General features: G+C 48.2%; 1 long non-coding RNA gene across 9 annotated transcripts in view; it reads right to left on the bottom strand.

The window, feature by feature from the left end:
• The window catches only part of LOC132023592 (uncharacterized), a 46,004-nt gene that overhangs the window by 17,631 nt on the left and 5,314 nt on the right, over positions 1 to 23,059 (bottom strand). For 3 of the 9 annotated variants that reach the window (XR_009406000.1, XR_009405999.1, XR_009405998.1), the window contains 7 exons: positions 17,771 to 17,874; positions 16,858 to 17,186; positions 15,884 to 16,155; positions 7,386 to 7,632; positions 6,001 to 6,483; positions 3,283 to 3,446; positions 1,580 to 2,256 (listed from right to left, as the gene is read on the bottom strand). This is a non-coding gene — a long non-coding RNA (uncharacterized LOC132023592). Of the gene's footprint in view, positions 1 to 1,579; positions 2,257 to 3,282; positions 3,447 to 6,000; positions 6,484 to 7,385; positions 7,633 to 15,883; positions 16,156 to 16,857; positions 17,187 to 17,770; positions 17,875 to 18,042; positions 18,184 to 23,059 lie in introns of those variants that run through there. The other 6 variants (XR_009405997.1, XR_009405993.1, XR_009405996.1 and 3 more) reach the window with 5 other exon arrangements.

The raw sequence follows: 23,059 nt of genomic DNA on the forward strand, positions 1-23,059 counted from the left end.
AGTGCTCACGATATGTGTCCTGCAAATGCTGGCTGGGTTCGTGGGTGGAAGGCACCAGTGGGGTTTCCCCAGCACCCCTCCATTTGCTTGGCTCCTACGTTCTTCCTCTGCCTATAGTTCCATCCAAAACTTACTAGGGAGGGTTCCTTCTTCTAGGGAGAAGGGATTAGTTTCTTCTTCTCCCTCTCCCTTCCCTGTCTTCCAGTTTGAGAACTGTTTTGAGCCATCCCACTGTCATGATAAAGTATGGTATACAAAAGTTACGGCCTGAGGAATTGGGGCCTGTTTCAGGAACTAAAAAAAAAAGCACAAGACAGTCCCACCAAGAGGGTAAGGCAGACAGGGTGAGAAGCGGGGCTGGATGCTGATCTGAGGCTGCAGGGAGCCTCCCAAGGACCCTCAGCAGGGACAGTCCCAAGCACATCTCAGGAGGACCCTCTGTGAGCAACAGGAGGAAGAGCCAGGAGAACAGCCACCTGGCTGTTTCTGGAATGCAATGAGGGGTGGACCTCAGCAGGGGCGGAAAGAGAAATCACCAAGATCTGAGGATCCAAATCTGGGATAAAAATAGGAAACCTGCCCATACAGACAGATGTTCAGACAGTTTTAAAGAACAAACTACTTTACAGCCCCAGACTTTCATTTATTCAGCAAATACTGTTTGAACATGAGATCGGTTATAAGCCTAGAGACTTGACAGTAAAATAGGGTTCCTACCCTCAAGGGGCTTCACATCCAAGTGGGAGGGAAGGTTAGGAAATTAATGAGGGTGGGTTTTTGTGGGTTTTTTTTTTTTTAAGTTTTTATTTATTTGAAAGAGAGAGAGCACGCATGAGCAGGAGGGAGGGGCAGAGAAGAGGAAGAAGCAGACTCCCCACTGAGCAGGGAGCCCATTGCAGGACTCAATCCTAGGACCCTGAAATCATGATCTAAACCAAGGCAGACACTTAACTGACTGAGCCACCCAGGCACCCAAATGGGGGTTTTTTTAGACTGTCAGGTGGTGGTAACATGCCAAGGAAAGTCACAGGTAAAAGAGGTGGAAAGTCAGTGGGGTAGAGGGTAGTGTGTGTGCTACAATTGAGAGGTGTCTGGAGAATGCCTGAGGAGCTGTGACTAAGCAGGAGAGGGTGTCTACATAGCGTGAGTGGCATGTGCAAAGGTCCTGGAGCAGGAGTGGGTTTAGCATGCTCTAGGTAGGGGAAGAGATGGTGTCAGGGAAGGAGCCAGAAGTCAGGTTGTGGAGGCCAAGTGGAAGCAGAAGGACTTTGGCTTGTGTCTACATGAGCTGGGCAGTCTATGGAGAGGTCTTCAGGAGAGAAGGGACTCGTGCTACACAAAAGACTCCTTAGGCTGTACCGATGCAGGCACAGGAGGAAGCCGGGACACATATACAAGGAGACATTTGCTGCTCCCTTGGGTTCTGCCATGATGGATGAAGGCAAGGAGAAAGGCCAATTCCAGATGTAATGTAGAGGTGGAGCTAATGGGAATTGTTGGTGCATTGGGGTGTGGGATATGAGAGAAAGACCACCCTGAGCATCTGGCTGGGTGTCTTGGTCCATTCCGGCCGCTGTAACAAAAACCATTGTTGTTGACTGGGTGGCTCATAAACCGCAGGCATTTATTTCTCACAGTTCTGGAGGCTGGGAAGTCCAAGATCAAGGTGTCCCAGATCCGGTGTCTGGGGAAGACCCACTTCCTGGTTCCTAGACCGTTGTCTTTGGCTGAGTCATCACATGGTGGGATGGGCAGTGGAGCTCTCTCTGGGGTCTCTGTCAAGGGCACTCATCCCCTTTGGGAGGTCTGCTCTCTCATGACATAACCACCCCGCAAAGATCCCACTCCTAATACCATCACACTGGGGGGTAGGTGTCGACATTTGGGTTCGGGGGATGCAAGCGTTCAGTCCATAGCAGTGAGTGAGTCTCTTTTACTAAGACTGGGGAGCCTCCCGGGCTGGTCGTGTCTGAGGAGGTGCAGCCCCTGAGGAGACACCCAGCACATCTGACCTTTTACCCGGTGGAACCTTTTTTCCTAAGTGGGTCACCCACACCTTCCCCCTGCCTTTGCGGCTCACAAGTACCATGGAAACCCGGAGACTCGGAACATCCTCACGCACCTTCTGATCAAAATGGGAGTCAGCGAGGACTCGCTGTTCAGTGTGTACTTCCCTGGTGTCGGTCATCTCTGTCACTCTCCACCCATCAGAAGGTGTTACTCAGAGCTTCCTCTTTCCTGTTTGAAATGGTCTCCCTGTGGAGAGATAGACAAAAAGACATCTGAGATGTGGGGGCTTAAGAGGAGTGGGGATGGGGAGGGAGCAGAACCTCTTTGCTTCAGGTGGGGTGGGGGGAGTCGATGGATGGCCCCCAACCCCCATATTTCTCCCACAGCTCTCTTGGGTGGTTGGTATTGGCAGGGGCGTGTTATGACTTGTGGGGACCCTAGGCACTCGGCTTTCATAGGTCCCTTTCTCCATAAAAAAATATTAAAAATCATATTTTATGACTGCATTGGTATTGAGATGAATATAATGCAGCCTGGATTATATGTGGGTTTTTTTCCTTTTGATTTTAAAAGGAATTAAAGCAATATTGTGGGCCCTTAAAAGTATCATGGGCTCAAGGCCCAGCATGTGCTATGCCCAGTAGAGAAGTGTCCCTGTGTATAGGAGGGGAAGAAGGTGGGTCTGGAGCAGCAGGGGACATCAGGATACCTGGGTCCCCGTCCTTACCCCTGAACAAGAAGCTGTGAGACCTGCGATCAGTGTCCCAGCTTCTCAAGGCTTCTGACTTCTCATCTTTCCAAGGGGAGTGCAGAACTTGACCATCTCTCGGCTGCCTTCTAAGCAAAGACTCCCCAAGATTCTAACTAAAGTGTGCAGACCTCAAGCTTCATTTTCAACTTTCTGACCCTAGGGGAAGGCTCTTCCCCCGCCCCAACTACAATATTAAACTTGTTTTCCTTTCTGGATCTCCTTCTCTCATCAAATCATGTGCTGGTGTGTGCAGCCACTGATTTCCAAAAAGCGGCCATAAAACCATAATGAGTATGGAGATACCAACATGAAATGACAGAGAGAAAGCCATAAACATTCAAATAAATATATAAATATAAACAAGTCTATAAACCAAACCCAGGAGGTATTTTAAACACATAATGTAGCATTTATATCTCTTACTTTGCACAGCAGAACTTTCAAAGGAAATTCATTTAATTCTATTGCTCACACCCCCTAACCCCCATCCAGGAGTAATCGCTAATAACCCGCACAATTACCGCCTCCCTCCTGATGGAGAGTTCATTTCAGAAGCTCGTTCTTGAATTCATTATCATGCTGGAAATGAGCTGAATCACAGCGGATGTGACCACATGACGATCCCCCTGCTTCCTTCCAGTTGGGTTCAGCGAGATGCCTGCCACAGCCCTGGCCCCAGCCTGCTCTGACGATTGCAAAAGTAGTTACCTCTCAACACCTGGCCAGATTTAAAGGCCCTTGTCAGGAGTTAGGAAGAGGGCAGATCATTCTTGATGGGAGTAGGGAGCCCCCCCACCCCCCCCCCCTCAAGGAGGGCTGGGGCCCTCTCCCCCCCCCCCCCCCCCGCCCCCCCCCCCCCCCCCCCCGTGAGGGGGGCCCCCCCCCCCCCCCCCGAGGGACTGCAACCTCTGGGCCAGGTTTCGCTCAGTACCAGGAAAGGACTAGGATGTCACGTAACCCCGCCCCTCCCCACACCTGTGCACACCTGAGCACAGAGGGTAAAGGAGTCCCCACGTGAGGGCCCAGGGGGGAGAGGCCCTAGGCACCAAAAAGCAGTTGAGAACAGGAGAAGCAGCAGGAGGCAGGACTGACTGTAAGTCAAGGATCTAAGCCTCCCGTGTTCGTGGTCCACCATCCTATCAAACTTCACTTACAAAACACAAATAGAAGATTTTTGAACAGCTGAACATATTTGAATTATTAAGAATTTCAAGATGATGATTCTATAGCATCACACCCCAAGTCTGGGGCCCTTTTAAGCACAAGACTATATACAGTTGCACAGGTCACATGCCCATAAAGCCAACTCTGGGTAGATGGTAGCACCGTCCTAATCTTACAGGCAGGAGAACTCGGGCCCTGTAATTAGCTTAAAGTCATGGTGCCAGGATGTAGAGGAAAACTAAGCCTCACACTCCTGAATCTGGCTCCAGAGCCTCATTCTTTACCTTTTCCCTATGCTGTCCTTCATTCCACCAAAGCCAGCAGCCACCCCCTGGGTGATCAGCACAGGACCACATGGCCTGGTATAAAAGGCAAAAGAGAATGCGTGCCCCAACCTGCACCATCGTGTTGACTCATGCTAACTGGCTCTGTGGCTTTGGGCAAGTCACTCAGCCTCTCGGAGCTTTAGCCCAACCTGCCACATGGAGGTACTATAAAGAAACAATTCAGAGTGATACAGGTACATTTATAGAGAAGCACCAGTGTCATCTCACATATAACAGACAGGTGGGAGGGATGCTTGGGTGGCTCCGCCAGTTGAGTGTCTGCCTTCAGCTCAGGTCATGGTTCCAGGGTCTGGGGATCAAGCCCCATGTTGGTCTCCTTGCTCCATGGGGAGCCTGCTTCTCCTCTGCCTGCCACTGCCCCTGCTTGCGCTTGCTTTCTCTCGCTCTCTCTCTGACAAATAAATAAATAAAAATATTTAAAATAAATAAATAAAATAAAAGACAAGTAGGAGAGCATGACCAGAACTGGAGCTCTCAACCATCTCCTTCTCCCCACCCCTCTGTAGGCAACTGACCCTGACCCTGAACATCCAGGAAGGACCGTGTATGTGTTTTATAATGAAACTGCTCTGTGGCCACACAGTAAGAAAGGGACAAGGCTGAATCAGTTTGCCATTCAGGTTTCTAAAAGATGTCCTATTTTCATCATCTTAATTACAATGGAGTTTTGTTCTGATGTGTGTAGTCCACAGGGCTGTGTCCCTTAGTGATCCAGGACTCCCCCTGCCCAGTCTGACATCTGCACCACTGAGCAAATGTTTGCTAAATGAAGTCATCAAGAGTCTGCATGACAGGGCGCCTGGGGGGCTCAGTCAGTTTAGCTTCTGACCCTTGGTTTCTAGGTCATGATCTCAGAGTCAGAAGATCAAGCCCTGCCTGGGGTGGTCTGTAGGGAGCCTGCTTGCCTCTCCCTCCATCCCTACTCATGCACTCTCTCTCACTCTCTCTCTCAAATAAATACATAAATCTTAAAAAAAAAAAAAAAAAAAAAAGCCTGCATGTCTTTCCTCAACTGAGCTTATCAGATAAGCATTGACTTAAAGGACCCAAATCTGTAGTAAGGTGAGAAAACGCCTTGCTGATCCTCAATTTTTAGGTCTCTTCTGCTGAACTAGAATGGCATGTCACAAGTTCAGGAGCTTTCCTTTTGTCTTAGAGAAGTTTCTGTTTGGGCAAGACTGGATGGAAGATCGAAGAGTCAGAGCCTTTGCGTTGGCTGCAGCGATAACTTTGGCCGACTGGGGGTGTGCGTGGCTGATTCGCTGTGGGTGATGCCCAACGGCCCCTATCTCTCGGGGACCCCTATCTCTCGGGGATAGGGGAGCCTGGATCACTGCCCACAGCAAGCCAGACACATCCAGGAATTTGCCAGAATGTCAGCTCTCAACTTCAGCCAAGACAGTTATTTCAAGAACTGTCAAAAGGCCATAGAGGATAAGATGGTCCATGGTTTAGGAACATGTGTAAAGTGCTCAGCACAGTGCCTAGTACAAAGCAAGAGTCTGACTAAATGTTGGTCCCTGACGAATGTCATCTGTCTAGGGGAGGCTTCATGAGTGGTGGGATTTGTCACTTATTCCTTGCGGGCACTGGAGACTCTTGGCCCCAGAGAGGGACAGTAGGAGAGTTGAACCCTCTGATGCAGGGAGGGTGACAGTGGAAGAAGGAGCTTGAGGCAGGGCAGGGCGGCAGGAACACGGATTATGGAAAACTGAAAACCATTTTTACCTACTGCTCTGCTTCTCCATGGTCTGGCTCTGGAAACACCAGGAACAGAGTTAGCATAAGGTCTCTGGTGTAATAGGAAAAACATATCTACCCAGAATCACCCCTGCTACCTGCACCTTCCCTGGAGACCATGAAACTGTCATGGGCACATAAGTAGGTCTTTCCCGAACAAACGCGGGTTCTTGCAAGTGATCAGAAGACATAAACCATCACTCAGGTTCTTTCAAAGAAGTCTTCCCTTGGATCACTTTTTATTTCTTGAGGCCAAACGTCTTGCACTTCCTCGTTGTAAAATGCAGGTGCTCGAGTGCTTTCTCCAGAGCAAAAATCGGTTGACACTCCCCGTTGATGGATTCAAACATTTTGACTGAACTCATTCAAATTCCCGTCAGTTTAGTCAATTGATGTCATATCAAATATCTGTCAGCACAACCACAAGTCGATTAGACACCTGGTCTTTTTAGTCAGCTAAACTTGTTACTTCTGAAAACAAAAATAAAAAAATCAAGATAAAAGTAACCTATCAATTTAGTTAGCGACGGACTAATAACTTCCATAAAAAAAAATACATTTTTGTTGAACTACTTTGATTTTTTTTTTCCCACTGTATCTACTAAATCAATCAGTCGTGCGTGGGGTGGGAGGATATTGATCAGATGTGCCGCTTGCTAAACAAGAAGGGAGCTGAACATCAGAAATGAAACCATCAAAAAGATTCCCTCAAACCGGCCACTACTCAGTCATCCACAATAACAGTGAGAAATGCGATCCTGCAAGATGGATGACAGGTAGTCCCTAATCACAACAATTTGGTGCACTGATGAGCATTTTTTCTATTCTTTCTAGAAACTCACCTTCCCATCTCGTTGGTCTGTAACTGGTAAGAAAATGGGTGTGACCGCCCAGGGAGTGCTGATTTGCATCCCCAGTTGCCTGTCAGGCACCAACAAGCTGATGGCCCATTCACCGAAAAACAAAAGTTAATTGTATTTATTTGAGGTTCCCTTGAGTGTTATATTATACTGAATTAATTCTAAAAGATATGGTGCCTTCCCAAGTCCAGAGGGTTATGATAAATTCAGTGTTTGACGCGGTCTGTATTAGACCTGAACTAAAGAGTTAAAATCCATTTCTTTGTTTAAACTGAAACCGTTCAACCTGGCCTTTGGCACCATCCTTCTGTACCTTTACCCCTCTCTCAAGCCTCACCCTTTCCCAGCCCCCACCACCACCTTACAGCCCCTCCCCAGGATGCCTGGAGCCTTGATACCATTCCAGAGCTCTCCCTGCAGGGGCAGTCACTCCATAGATCAAGTCACACGAAGGGATCTTGGACTCACTGTGCTAAACCTTTTCAAGGGTGCTTGTTCTTCAAAAAAGGATACCTGAAGAGGTCTGTGTTTGGTTCAAAGGAGTGAATCACTAATGATATAATTTCAGATGCCAGGTAACTGGAGAGAGTCCAAGTATCAGCAGACATGGTTTTAACAAAGCCAAGTATTGTGAAGAGCCATCTTGCTTGGAGAATCAGAACACATTCACTCTCAAGTGTATTCATGCAGAATTAAGTGGCCCACTTTTGCCCATTTCAGATTTTTCACTGGTCACATTTTCTCCTGGTCATAGGCATTTCTGCAACAGGAATAAGCTGATTATTTATTGCTAGTCACTCACCACCTACAATTCACTTTTCCAATTTTCCGTGTTGCCTGCACCGTGCCACTTTGTCAATCCCTGCTGTTTATTGACTGCGTTCTGATGGCTGGGGTAAACAAATTACCTCAAGAATGACGGGAGCAAAAAGGGCATCGCTCCTGGCTTCTAATGATGCAACTGGTGTGGAAGCCAATTGGTCCTAATGTCAGGAGACAATTCATTATCATGATGGTGGAGTTTGCCATAACACATCCTATCGGTGACAAAATTGTGTATGTATCTAATAGCGACCTTTTCTTATTCTCAGTAAACATCAGGTAATATTAGATCAAATGATTTTGCAGATAAAATACTCCCAAATTTCAAAGTTCCCTCCTTTAAAACCCGCTGAAAATACACAGCACAGTAACCACTCTGCTTTATAAATGCATTAAAAGCATCAATAACCAGGAAGTTCACATTCTTGCATTAGGCCAGAGGGCAATTGTAAGATCTAGGGCAAGTTCTTGCACCATCTAGACTCAAATCCGTCCTTAGCTCGGGGGTCTTCAAATTTCTTTATTGTGCAGTTCTACCAGAAAGAATACTTTTAAGTAGTACCCCCAGTGCATTTAATTACAAATTATATTTATGTACTTACATCAGCCATTATGTCAAGGCACAATACAGAGAGAGTCCTTTTTTTTTTTTTTAAGATTTTATTTATTTATCAGAGAGAGAGAGAGGGAGAGCGAGCGAGCACAGGCAGACAGAATGGCAGGCAGAGGCAGAGGGAGGAGCAGGCGCCCCGCTGAGCAAAGAGCCCGACGTGGGACTCGATCCCAGGACATTGGGATCATGACCTGAACTGAAGGCAGCTGCTTAACCCACTGAACCACCCAGGCGTCCCCAGAGAGTCATTTTTAATGACAGTAAATGTAAATCCTTTTTAAAGTAGACTTCATAATTTGGACATTTTGGGGGCCTAGTTCTTGTTATGGCTAATTCGATTGTCATTGCCTTTACTTTTTTTTTTTTTTTTTAAGATGTCATCTATTTATCTGACAGAGATCACAAGTAGGCAGAAAGCAGGCAGAGACAGGGAGGAGGAAGCAGGCTTCCAGCTGAGCAGAGAGCCCAATGTGGGGCTCGATCCCAGGACCCTGGGATCATAACCTGAGACGAAGGCAGAGGCTTAACCCACTGAGCCACCCAGGCGCCCCTGCCTTTACTTTCTTATGTGGCTGCAAGAATTGGAACATAAGCACAACTGAGGAAGCATCACCCCAGCACCCTCCTGTGACTTATTTGGGCTTTTTTAGTCAATCTTTCTTTATATTCCAAGGTTTCTTTGTAAGGATCTTGTTAATCCAGGTGTCTGTTTTGTGTATATCCTTTTGTACCATGGGAATCTGCTCTATTTCAAAGTGATAATAATACCAGTAACCAATAAAAAGCACATATCCAGAAAGTTTAACTCTAGAGGCTGCACAGGTGGCCACTAACCTCCTGACCTTTGCCACACTGACCTTCACCCAGAGGACACAAGATCCATACACGATACATGACAACTTGCAAAAGAAGCTGAACCAGAATGCCTTAAGTTTATCTCAATTTTTAAATAAAAATATACATAGGAGTCTAGTATTTTCTATCCACACCCCGGTGGACTGAGTGTCTGACATATTCCTCAGGATGAATGTCTCACTTTAGGAAACACTGGTTCTAGTTCACCTTAAAATACAGCATCTTTCATACAAATGGCTGACAGGCACATGAAAAGATGTTCATCATCACTAGCCATCAGGGAGATACAAATCAAAACCACATTGAGATACCACCTTACACCAGTCAGAATGGCCAAAATCAACAAGACAGTAAACAGCAAGTGCTGGAGAGGATGTGGAGAAAGGAGAAGCCTCTTACACTGTTGGTGGGAATGCAAGTTGGTGCAGCCTCTTTGGAGAACAGTGTGGAGATTCCTTAAGAAAATAAAAATAGAGCTTCCCTGTGACCCTGCCATTGCACTACTGGGTATTTAACCCAAAGATACAGAGGTAGTGAAAAGAAGGCCTAACTGTACCCCAATGTTCACAGCAGCAATGGCCACATTCACCAAACTGGGGAAAGAACCAAGATGCCCTTCAACAGACGAATGGATAAAGATATGGTCCATATATTCAATGGAGTATTGTGCCTCCAACAGAAAGGGTGAATACCCAACTTTTGTATCAACATGGACAGGATTGGAGGAGATTATGCTGAGTGAAATAAGTCAAGCAGAGAGAATCAATTATCATATGGTTTCACTTATTTGTGGAGCATAAGGAATAACACAGAGGACATTGGGAGATGGAGAGCAGTGAATTGGGGGAAATCAGAGGGGGAGATGAACAATGAGAGAGTGTGGACTCTGAGAAACAAACGGAGGGTTTTGGAGGGGAGGGGGGAGGGTGTTGGGTGAGCCTGGTGGTGAGTATTATGGAGGTGCACGTATTGCATGGAACACTGGGTGTGGTGCATAAGCAGTGAATTTTAGGACACTGGAAAAATTAAATTAAATTTTTTTTAAAGAAACAGCATCTTCTAGAGAGGAGGGTGGAGAGGTCCACTGAGACCAAGTCGGATTTGAAGTCCTGCCTAGCAGTTTGGGCATCATGGGAGCACTGGGAAGCTGGGAAGGAGTCTTTTGAAGAAGGGACAATATGACCTGATTTGCATTCTTGCAAGATTATTCTGAACACGCTAAGGAGAATGGGTTGTGGGGCATACACAAGAGGGGTACACGGGAGGTAGAGCAGGAGAAAGGATAATGGCCTGAATTAAGGCTGCAGCCTCTAAAATGGAGAAAGGTGGGCAGATTCACAAAACAGTGAAGTTTCGGTTATTCATTAAACTTGCCCAAGGTTAAACAGCTGGTAGGCAGCAGAGCTAAATTTAGACCCCAGGTCTCCTCACTCCCGATACAGTGATTTTTCTTCTGATTTGCCATGTCAGGGAACACCTGGTCCCTCCGTTTTATCCTCCCCCAGGGAGATAGGTGATCAGGAGCGGAGCCCACACAGCAGCATACGGTTTCCAGCAGGGCGATGAAGGAAGGCCACTGGAGAGGAAGTGCACTGGCTTCTCCAAATGTATTTGTCTTTGCAGGAGCCATGAGGGGGTTCCATGAGACTCTGTGTTCTGGGTATTGAATCCCATGCTGAAATCCCACACTTTCCATGACAGCAAAGAGAAACTCCAAGTGACTATTCATTCAAGGCCAGGCCTTGACTAAACCCATAGCCCATCCTGCTGAAGGGTAGAAGGCAATAGGGAGGTACCAACTGGGGGGGAAGAGAAACAGACTCTTGTCATCATTCCTGCTTGGAAGCCTTCATCTCTTCTTCTGGACCATTTAAAACCCTTCTTCCTTTAAGCTAAAACATTAGCTCCTCCAACAATTCCTTCCAAATTACCCCTGCCCTCCTATCCCCTGCTGCAATCGCCCTTTTTTTTTTTTTTTAATTTAATTTTATTTCTTTTTCAGTGTTTATGCACCACACCCTGTGCTCCATGCAATTCTTGCCCGCCTTAATCTCCTTTCTTATGGCATCTTTTGCTCAGGGTTTAGTACAGAAAGCAGAAGCCACTAGAAGTATTTTAAGGAGAAAGGGATTTAATACAGGAATTTAGGGGCTCAGGAAATTTGAGGCAGAGTTAGAGGAGTGATCTTTCTAGGTTGGGACAGAAGTGACTCCCGAAACACTATGAAACTGATCTACCATGGGAACTACTACTTCCAAGGCCACAACTGAAACTACGGAGTTCAAGAACCCACCATGATATTCCAGGAATCGGGAAGCCAGACTCATGAGGTCCCTGTAGCTCCCACCCCTCAAATCCCACAATGCTGGTGGCTAAGCATCGAGGGGCAGAAAACATCATCTGTCCGTGACCTTGCTTCCACAAAAGAAGAGCTGAAAGATCAAGACTTCTGTTTCACTTGTACCTTCTGGATTTTGCCTACATGCCTCTAACTGACAATGCCTGATTTTATTCTAAAACCTAAGCTGCAAGGGAGGCTGAAAAATTTGATTTTTATCTTTCTAGCCTCTTGAGCAGAGTATGGTACCCTAGAAGGATTGAGCAAGCCATGCTATGGGTTCCAGCATGGAACCTCCCAAATAATACATCCTATGGTGTTTTTACATGTCTAACCAGCCCTCAGCCCTGGAGGTCGTGTCTTTCACATCCTTTAAGGCCACAAGACTTGCAGATGAGAGGTCCTTGCTAAGGACAGCAAAGTAATCTAATGATGAAACACACTCACTGTTTCAGTACTTTCTTACTTTGCTTTCTGATTCTGTTCTCGCCTTTAAATGTTGTCTCTGCATTAAACCTCCTTGAAGGTAATGCTGATTGGTACTTCTCAGGTGTATCCCCACACAGTGAACCACAGGGCGAGGTATATACATTCCTCAATTAGTGCGTGATTGTTTCACAGCTGACGCCAAGCCAGTTTTTCTACCCAAGAGACATTTCTGCCTCATGACGCTCAATCAATAGGAACCCGATTTCCTGCAAAAGTGTGAGACCAGCAGATCTTTCTTATATGAACTGTCACCTCATTTTGGCAGCAGGGTACCTCCAAACGGGTAAGAAGATGCCCCCTACTCTATTCTACATGGTTGCTATGGGGATTAGTTAAGATAACACAGGTAACGGTACCTACCACATAGTAGGTGATCAGTAAGTGTCCATTCCTTCTTTCTCCCCAAGAGCTTTTCCCTCCATAAAAAATTTGGTGTTTGGGGACAAGCTAAGAGACTGGCTAATTAGATCCTTGAAGAGGTATTAATGGCTAATGTGTTAGTTATCTACTGATGTGTAACAAATTGCCCAAAACTTAGCAACTTAAAACAGCAGCAAAAATGTCTTTGGCCAGGAATCTGGGAGCAGCACAGCTAGGTGGTTCTGTCTTAGGGTCTCTAATGAGACGGGGCTCAGTCAAGGGGCTGCTGTAGTCTGAAGGCTTCTGCAGAGCTGGAAGATCTGCTCTCAAGATGACTCTGTCGTGCAGCTAGCTTGCTGATGGTGCTTGTTGCCAGGAGGTCTCAGTTACTCGCCACCAGGAGCTCCTAAGGCTGCTGGAGGGTCATCATGCCATGGCAGCATCTCCCCCAGCTCCAGTGACCCAGGAGCGCCAGGCTCAAGTGGCCATGGCTTTCACAACCCAGTCTCAGAAGCCACAGAGCCTCGTTGCTGTGAGTTCTGGCCAGTTACACAGGTCAGCTCTGTGAGCAGGGGAGGCAAGGGCCACTAAGGGCCACTGTGGCAGCTGGCTGCCACACGTCTTCATAATGGCCTAATCCCATACATGAGCTCTTTTGTGTAATGTCACTCTGATTTGGAAAGGACTTGGAATGTCTCAATGCAACTTTGTGAGATATCCTTGGAGATATTTTCATCAATGTCAAGATTTTAGGCTCTGGAGTGCACTCATTAGACACTCAGCAAATTCGTGACGAATGAATAGCTTTGTCCTTTAAGCAGCATACAAGCATTCCCCAAAATGAAGTAGCTCAAGAGGGAAAGCATCTAGGAGGCTTCCCTGTGAATATACATGTATATGAATTATGTATTGTGTGTGTGTCTCATAAAATGTCACCCACAATAAGAACTTGGGAACATATAAACCATAATAAAAGAATTAGTGATAATCAATGAATTCCTTTTTATGAAGATGAATAAAATATATATAAATATATATATATACATAAAATATATACATATATATATGTGTGTGTACCCTATATAAAATATGTATAAATATATATATGTATACTCTACTTAAGAGTAGAGTATATAGGGGCGCCTGGGTGGCTCAGTGGGTTAAGCCGCTGCCTTCGGCTCAGGTCATGATCCCAGCGTCCTGGGATCGAGTCCCACATCGGGCTCTCTGCTCAGCAGGGAGCCTGCTTCCTCCTCTCTCTCTGCCTGCCTCTCCGTCTACTTGTGATTTCTGTCTGTCAAATAAATAAATAAAATCTTAAAAAAAAAAAAAAGAGTAGAGTATATATATATATATATATTTCTACTTCTACTTAAGAATGAATATGTATATATTCTTTTTTCTATAGATAGAAATAGAAATGTCTAACAACTATGAATTATAACTAAAGAATAGAATGAAATGGTATAAACCTTGACAAAGCAAAAATAATAATAGTAGTAAAATTAGTAAAAATTGGGGCACCTGGGTGGCTCAGTGGGTTGAGCCTCTGCCTACGGTTCAGGTCATGATCCCAAGGTCCAGGGATCGAGCCCCACATTGGGCTCTCTGCTGGGCAGGGAGCCTGCTTCCCCCTCTCTCTCTGCCTGCCTCTTTGCCTACTTGTGATCTCTCACTCTCTCTCTGTCAAATAAGTAAATAATCTTTTTTAAAATTTAGTAAAAATTGATAAAAACATAATAAAACCAATTTTTTAATTTTTCTAGTAAGGTGGCAGGAGTACTACCTCAATATGAAACCTGGGAGGCTTTTTGAAAGATACTAAGTTCTTAATTTTTTTAATGGTTTTTCTGTTTTCTTAGCCTTAAAAGGTTATAAAAACTAAAAATATTTCCCGTGATGACTAACATTTATCTGAAGTTTGGCACTTTCTCTGGCTTCACTTTAATTCATTTTTCTTTTGTTTAAGTCATACCAAATTAAATATGATACTTTCCCTTAAAAATCAATAGCTCAAAAGCAAAAAAAGAAAAATAAAACAAATAGCTCATAAGGCATGATCCTATTACTAGAAAATAATTTTGTCTGTTTTCTCTTTGCTGCTTGGGAATACGAGCAGAGAGGTGTCTGTAATGGCCATTTCTGCATTTGGGACGGGTCAGGAAGCCTCTGTATTCTTCCTGTGCTCTTCAGTAATTGAAATTTTTACGGCAATTACATATGACTTTATAAACATGACAATGAAGGGCTTAAAATAAAAAGAATATGATTATTGGGTGGTGATATTGTCATCTCATTTTAAGGCATTTCCCCAAAAGTGTTTATGTCTTAGCACCTCAAACGCCCCTGAAGATGCTAGAAATGGGTCATCAGTTCTGAGAGGCATACTCTACTTGCCTCTTGTCCTGGCGGGTTAGGGTGTAGAATTAATGCAGCCAAGACAATGGGGTTGGATCCCCAGATGAGCCATTTGCCTGCTCCCTGATCTCTGATCCCCATCCTCACCCCTAACCAGGGCTGGACCCCATCTAGAGGCAAAACACTACAAGTCTGGGAGTCCTGGTCAAATCCTACTTCTTATTTCACAGTCGTATCAGCTCTGGACATGAGGGGCTAAGGAGCATCACCACAAAGAAATCATTACAAGGAAGGACAGGCCTAGAAGAAGAGGGATGTGCCTATAAATGCTGAAAAACAGAAAGAAACAGGACACACAACTCCTTCACATTCAATTCAAAGATCTCTTAAAAATTTACCTTAGGAAAATGATATTGAAAATCTTTCTACCAATAGGCAAGTTTTTGGTTTTCATGACTTCTTTCATCCTTTGCCTACCAGCTTTCCTCACTGAGCATTTTGTGGGGGACTGTCCCTTGTCATATAGGCTTGTCCTGTGTATTGCAGCATGTTTAGTCTCCCGGGCCTTCGCTCGGTAAATAATAGTTGTACCCCTCAGCCACTGAGACAACCAAAAGATGCTCCCCTCATTTCCAGCTTCATTCCCTACCGGCCCCTGCAGTGGAACCAGGGCGATCCTATCCCTGGACACTCACATTGTGCCTTTTTGTTTCCATGAGGACAAGAAGAGCTTTTGCTTGCTCACTGTTGAATGACTAGTGACTGGCACATAGTAGGTACTCAACAAACACATTTGACTGAATGCACAATATTCGCATTATTCGTGTTTTAGGAAGGTCAACATTTCTAAGTATTTACATCAGCAAATCCACTCTCATTAAATTCCTGGTAGTTGGAGACTTTCAAGCTTATGAACAGCCCCAGAAAAACCGGGAGGGCATAGGCAGAAAGTGACATTTGTTGACACCTACAACATGCGAGGTGGTGGGCTGCTCAGCCCTCTGCGTGTTGCCTTATGAAGTAGTAACCACCATCCTGCCTCCCAGATGAGAAGGACTCCGTGCCCCACGTGGTGCCATGGTAGGTGGTGGAGCTAGAATCTGGGTGGACTCCCCAGGCTGTGCTTTTGGTTCCACTCATTGTGACCATCCCAGTGGGGTGCTCATCTACACTCACCTTCCTTTCAGATGCTCTCCAGAAAACACATCTTCAGAGATTTCACAACAAACTCCATTTTTTTCCCAGTGATGTCCAGACAGATTCCATCTCTGCAGAGTCTTGGCTGCTTAAATATAGCCAACTTATCTCTCCCATTACCTCAGCCAAGCGGCAGGGGTTCAGAGGACAAGCTTCTTGGCAAATGTCTTCGACCACTTGCCAAATGCCTACATTCTTTAACAATCAACGGGTATAACCCCAAGTGGCTTCTTCAAGCTCGTTTGGTAAATCTGGTTAGGCATGAAGGAGAAGAAAGGGTGAGATGAAGCTGGAATTAAGTCCCCATTTCCACGCCAGCCTCTCTCTGGTTCTCCTTCTTAAGGAGCTGTTCCAGGGGCTGGCTCTCTCTGAGCCCCGATGACGCGCCAGGAGCCACGCACAGGGCTGTGTGATGGGTCGCCTCGCTTCCTCTTCTCCGGGAAGGCTGTTGCTCCATCCTTCACAGGATTCATGCGAGGAGGGAGGAGGAGGGAGAGGCCTCGTCAGAGAGTCTGGCAGCTAGAACGCTGTGGCCCCTTCAGAGCATGGACAAAAGGCTCAGGAGCTCCCATCTGTCTCCCCAGCCCCCTTCCTCTCCAGCTCCATCCCTTCTTGGCACATCCTTTCCAGCCAGCATTTCAGCCCTCCTACTGTGCTGTGACTCTGCGTTTTCTCCCCTTCCCTTATGTCTACCTGTGGTTCCCTGTCCTCTGCATGTTCCTTTCTCCCAGTCCCAGCTGTGTTCCTCTTCTCACTACCTCCACGGGATGTCCCCTTGCAGGCCAGGCGGGGGCGCTCTCTATTCTGTCTTCTTTGATTGGCACAAACTCCGTTTGATTGCGGATGTTCTTACTCGTGCCCTTCCTTCCTGCAGCCCCCAGGCCCCCACCCGAGTGTTCCCACTGGAGTTCCCAGCAGGGCTGCATGACATGTCGTAGCTAAAGCCTCCTAACCTTGAGTCGCCCCAACATAGGTCCATGCTTCCGTCCTCTTTGGGGCTATTCACAGCCATGACCCGTCTGTGTCTCCTCTTTATGGTCTTGTAGGAATTTATAAGGCAAACATGAGCTTTTGATTTAAGTATTTTCAACAATGGGATGAGCCTCCATTTCCACAAGTGCTCCGTTTTTATTTCAGAAATCGAGCAGCCCGTCCAAGCCAGCTTCCTCGGGAGCACGCTGTGGCTAGGACCCAGCGCGGGGTGCATGAGAAGCAGGGATATAGCTTCGACAGGCCAGGGCACGTGCTGGAAAGGACTGGGGCGCTCACCACCTCCTTTCGTCTGGAGATAGAGAATGTGAACGATATTTAAGTCGTAAATCTAGCTTTGGTTTCATTTTGGTTTTGCTGTTGCTAAATCTAAATCTGTTTCACTTGTTTACTGAACGCTTTGACCATTCAACCAAAGTTCTAAAATGAGTGGAGATGGTTCCCAGGCCCTCTCCTCGCACACTCCAGCTCCCTTCTCCATCATAGCTCTCCATACCCAGAGCCCCCCCCCCCCGCCGCCCCGCCACTGGCCCCCAGCAAGAGCACTAGCCCCCCAGACCCCCACGCCTAAGGGTCTTGTTCAAATGCAGATTCCTCTTCTGAGAAAGGGGCCCAGAGCCTGCATTTGGAAATGCAGCTGGTCCTCAGCCCACAGGTACCTTTGCGTAGCAAGGCAGTGAGAAGTGGTCCGGGGCACTGCCTTTCGCGGGCTGCCCCTCGGCATCACCTAGAGAGCTCCTCAGGCTTCCAGTGCCCAGGTCGCACCCCAGACCACGGAAGTCACACTCCCTGGAGGAGGAGCCCTAGCGAAGGACAGCCCTGCGCTGTCCTGGATGAGAATCTCTGCCCTTGGGGTTTAAAGGGAGGAGGGCTCACCTGAAGGGGAAGGGAGAGGTGCTCTGCGAACAGCAGCGCCCCCTACCGGCCCAACTGTTTTCCCACCAAACCAGATGACAACAGCGACGAAGCAGGTTCAGCACCTGCAGAAAACGAGGTCAGTTTTGAAGACTGGAGGTGACTGGGGGAAGCCCTGCCTCCCCCTCCCAAGCCCGTTACAAAACACTGAGACGCACCGTCTCCGGGCCCCCCCCCCGAGGCTGCGCAGGGAGAACCTAGCCCTGGGGCCCCCCGGGGCTCGTGCTTCCGACCTGAGATTTAGCATCCCGTGAACGGCACCCGACACCAACTCCAGCCCCTTCAGAGCGCCTCCACTCCGTCTCCCAGAAGGCCTTGGATGTCACCTAACTCTGAGATGTACCCGAAGTAGAGGCTCCGGGGACAGCGCCTGATGGGATCTATCCCAGTTTCCACACCCTCTCAGGGACAGCCCTGCCTCCCCGCTCTAATCGGTGTCAGTTCTAGAAAATAAACATCTGTGCCGGGAAAACATGATCAGGGTTTTGTTGAAAAGAAAGGAGTAGCTCTAGGGCCTAAAGGATGTAACAGACTAAGTCCTTAGAGAGGTCAAGTGCGGACGAACTGTGTCCCTGTCAAGTGGAAGACCCGGGCTGCATATGGCTCCAGGTTACAGCACGAAGTCCCAGCTTTATGCCACCGTTCAGGTCCTGAAAGGAGGCATATGTCTGTCCACATTAAAGCCAAACACCAGGAACCTCAACGGCATAAAGCCAGGCCCCAGGGAGAATGGAGAACCCGCTGGCCCCCAGGGTTCCACGTGAGCTGTCCTCAGGGCAGAGCCTGTGGCCTGCAGCCGAGGGAGTCAGTGACACTGTTGTGGACAGAGCCCAGGCCTGAGAATTAGGAGGCCGGGTCAGTCCCAGCCACTGTGTCCACCCCCCATGTGACTCCCCTGAGTGCACTCCCTTCCCTGGGCCTGTGAAATGAGAAATGTACCCCCTGCCTCTCTCCCCATCATGGATCACTCTGGGAAACAAATGCAGCTCTTGACCGGGGAGTACTCTGTAAAGTAAGGAACACCATATGCATGAAGGGTTAGAGCAGTGCCAGATCCACAGAATTCATTGTGTGTGCATGTGTATGAGCATGTGTGTACATATACACGTGTGTGAGTACGAGCATGAGTGTGTATAGTGTGCATGAGCATGTGTGTACACAAACACGTGTGTGTATGTGTGTGATTACGAGCGTGTGTTAGTATGTGTACCTGTGTGTGTGTACACATACACGTGTGTGTGTGAGTACGAGCATGAGTGTGTATAGTGTGTATAAGTGTATGCGTGCATGCACATATCTGAGTGTGTGTACTTATGTGGGAGTGCAAGTGTGCATGAGTTTGCGTAGTGTCTGATGACTACAGTGGGAAGTAGACCCAAGGACTGCCTGGCCCAAGGGTCAGGAAGGCATTCCGCCAGCGACAGAGCTTGGGGCATGTGGGCAGGGTCAGGCCCTAATGGAGAATGACACACATGGAAACAGATGGAGCCTGAGATAGCCCTGGGCCCAGAGGGGGGCTTCCTGCCCAGAGCAGGGGCACGTGGGACAGAGAAGCGGGGGAGTGGTTCCCACACAGGTGGGGCCCTGTCACCCCAAGGCAGAGCTGTGGGAGAGCAAGAACACGGCTGCCTTTTTTCCCCCCAGGCAGCCCCAACCAGTGCCGAGGTGTCCTCTGGGGACACCCCCAAAGCAGTCACCTACAGAGTCAAAATGTCCTCCTAGAAATTTTTCCTTTATTTTATTTTATTTTTTTAAGATTTTATTCGTGTATTAGAAAGAGAGAGAGAGAGGGCACAAGCAGGTGGAGAGGCACAAGGAGAGGGAGAAGCAGGCTCCCCGCTGAGTAGGGAGCCCGATGTGGGACTCGATCCCAGAACCCTGGGATCATGATTTAAGCTGAAGGCAGAGGCTTAAATGACCGATCCACCCAGGCACCCCTGAAATTTTTATTTAAAAAAAAATGTAGGGGTACCTGGCTGGGTAGCTCCGTTGGTTAAGCATCTGACTCTTGGTTTTGGCTCGGGTCATGAGCTCGAGTCCCACATCCTGCTCCGCTCAGCTGGGAATCTGCTTGAGATTCTTTCTTCCACTGCCTCTGCCCCTCCCCGCTCTGCTCTTCCTTGCACCCTCACATGCGCATGCGTGCTCTCTCTCTCTCTCTCTCTCAAATTAATTAATTAATAATTCTTAAAAATAAATAAAATTTTAAAACATAAACAAACACAAAAACATAAAAGCAGTAATCACCCAGTTCCAGTAGCAAGCCACTCAGACAGGAGACAAAGTATCTCGGAAGCTTTCTGAGCACTGGCATGACCAAGTCATGTTTTAAGGTAATTCATCCATCACCCGTGGCAAGGTGGAGAGGAACTGTGGAGCTGAAGTCAGGGAGGCCAGCTAGGAGCTGACCTGGGCAGGAAAGGGCCTGGCCGAGAGGGACAAAATAGACTCATGTAGATGAGACCCTTGACGTGAAATTTGACAGCTCGGTGATTGCTGGTTTGGGGATGTGGTGAGGCAGGAGCTCACTCTACACCGTGTCGAAGGGTCATCCCACTGAAAGAATGTCCACTGAGAAGGGCGTGGTGACCCCCTCCGAATGCCCTTCCAAACACAAGGATGCCCAAGATCTAAGGAGGAAATCCAAGCAGGTCCGGCCTCCTCCCCCAACCCCACCCAGGGGCTGGTCAGGTCCCTGGCTACGGGCACCGGCCCTGGCCTTTCAGAAGAACCCAGAGAGACAGAGCCCCCATGGCGCTGACCACCAGCCTGTCTCCCTGACAGACTGCAGATGGCCCGGCAGACACTATGCTGCCCCCCGACTCCTCTCCCGCCATCCTGACCTCTGGCCCTGTGAGTCAGGCTCCTCTCAGCCCATATCAGACTCGCTGGGCTGAACTGCCAAGAAAAACTCTGAGCCCCCTAATAAGAAGCAGCTCTCAGCCAACGTCTTACACAAGCCAGCTCTGAGAAAGGCGCCTCTCGCCTTAGCCCAGCTGGTAGCCGCTCTCTTCCCCTGATCCCTGCCCTATCTGTCAAGGGACCAGGCCTCTCCTGGCCTCATCCCCTCTCGGGCCTCCCCGAGCTACGATCCTTGGATCCGTTCTGCCCCCATTTCAGCATCTACTTGGCCCCAAACAACTGATTTCCCCCCTTTCAGCAGCTGTCCACTCGGCTCAGAGATCAGCAGACCCCTGGCCTGGGGACCCAGCCTGACTCAGCAAGGTCCTCGCAGACTCATGTCTCTGCCTCTGATCCTGCTGGAATCCACTAGCAAGTGGACCCACTGAGATCCACTAGCAGGATGGCAGAGAGTCTGGGGGCCTTTTTGGGTGAGCCAAACAAGGAAAACCAAGAGTTTTCCTTGGAAGGAAAGATTAGGTCAAACTCTGAAGCACTCCTATGTAGGAAAGGGAGTACAGATCTATCTCTGCAGATAGGAGGGACAGAATTAGAACCAGCACTGGGTAAAACTCCCAGGCACTGATGTCAGCTCCATAGATCGAAGGGTTTGTAGTACAGAGACATTCACAATGAGAGCAGCCTACCTCGTGGGGTTGTGGGACACTGGCCAACTGTCAGAAGCACTAAAAAGTGGATTCCTTCATTGTTGAACAGAGGCAGAGAATATCTTTTTTGGTCCTGAAGTTGTAGAAATATATGGAAACAGTTTTCCATAATTGTATCAATTGCAAAATCTCAAGCACAATTAAGTCAGCAATTATTTTGGGAAAGCTGCTAATCACATTTTCTTCTGTCGAGCTGCTGTGACCTCCATAAACTCAGCTGGATAGATGATGACATCAATGAGCCCATTCTAGACTCAGCCCTTGGTGACACGTTCTCTGGCACACTTACACCCAGTAGGCCACTGGGGATGGGGGTAGGGGAGGAGCCTTGACTCTGCACTAATTCACACCAGCAACTCAAGAAACCCCTCCAGTCACCAGTCCCTGCTCTCCCTTGACATCAGGAATGTGCTAGAGGGGACACAGCCCCTCCTCATTGACCATGGGCATGCTCTGGCCTTGCTACCACGGACAGATAGTCTTTTAGAGAAAAGAGCCAGGGCGAGCATTTCAAAGTTAGTACAATAGAATCAGAGCCATGGTTTCTAAATGTTAGGGAATAAATAAATAAATAAATAAATGTTGGAAGAAGAATTGGGGTCCAAATATAGGGACTGAGAACCCGTCCCCCTTTGGTTCGGACCGCCTACCCTCATCCTGCTGACACCCTTGCCTGTGTTCCAGCAGGCTCTAGAACTGGGGTTTCCCAGCACAGACCATGCATGTGTTTTCTTAGGCATCTCCTCAGTCTAGAGTGTTCTCCTCGCTCTGGCTTGCTTAGCCAAAGTCCCGACGTGAATGCCTGGGCCCCAGTCCCTTTGCGCCTGAGAGCGGCGCTGTACTCCCACAGCCGGCTCCGCGTCCACTCTGCCGTGGCCTTCCCTCTGCGCTGAAACTCCGTTCGCTCCCCTCTCCTGGCCTCCAACACCCAGGCCCAAATGCGAGCGTGCGGTACCGCGGTTCCGACGCTTCTCGGGAGTCCAAGGGCACACAGTAGGTACTCAACAAAGAGACGGAGGCGTTCGTGTCTGGGGCGCCCCCTGGTGGGAACACGCAAGACTTGGCTTTTTGGAGAGAGAGGATGCTGATCCAACAGCCCTGTCCGTCTGTGTTTCTGAGGGAGAAGAGGAGGCGCGGGCCGCCAAGGAGAGCGTCCACTCGCCAGGCAGAGAATTATGTGTTCTTGGAAGCTGGTTTCACGCACTGGCTCAGCGCTGAGCTGGGAATGGGCTCTGAGGCCTGCCGCCTGCAGACGGGACGTGGCTCAGGCAAGGATTCTACCGTCCAGTTTTAACAAGTGGCCAACGCCTTATGGAAACTTTTGAAAGGCATTCTGTTTCAGGACAGCCAGCTTGTACTTCATCTGGCTGCTCGAGCCATCTTTCCTTCAATGTGGGAGCACAAGAAGAAAGGAAACTGGAAATCACGGAGCACCCACTACGTGCCAAAAACCAAGTCAGCAATTCCTCTGCCTTAAAAGTCCCACGTTGCCCTTTGAAGAGGGAGAGACAGAGGCCCACGGAGCCCCCGGCAGCAGAGAGAGAGCAAGGCTGGGCATCGCAGCTTCTGCAGCCAGTGCTCCTTCCAGACACGGCGACCTTCTCTTTACAAGGCCGTTCTTGCTGCACGTCCCAGTCCTACCCCAAAGCCAAAATTCCCCCAGTTGAACAGGATAAACATT

The sequence above is a fragment of the Mustela nigripes genome, chromosome 8 (assembly GCF_022355385.1).
Source record: "Mustela nigripes isolate SB6536 chromosome 8, MUSNIG.SB6536, whole genome shotgun sequence".
NCBI classification, from domain to species: Eukaryota; Metazoa; Chordata; class Mammalia; order Carnivora; family Mustelidae; genus Mustela; species Mustela nigripes.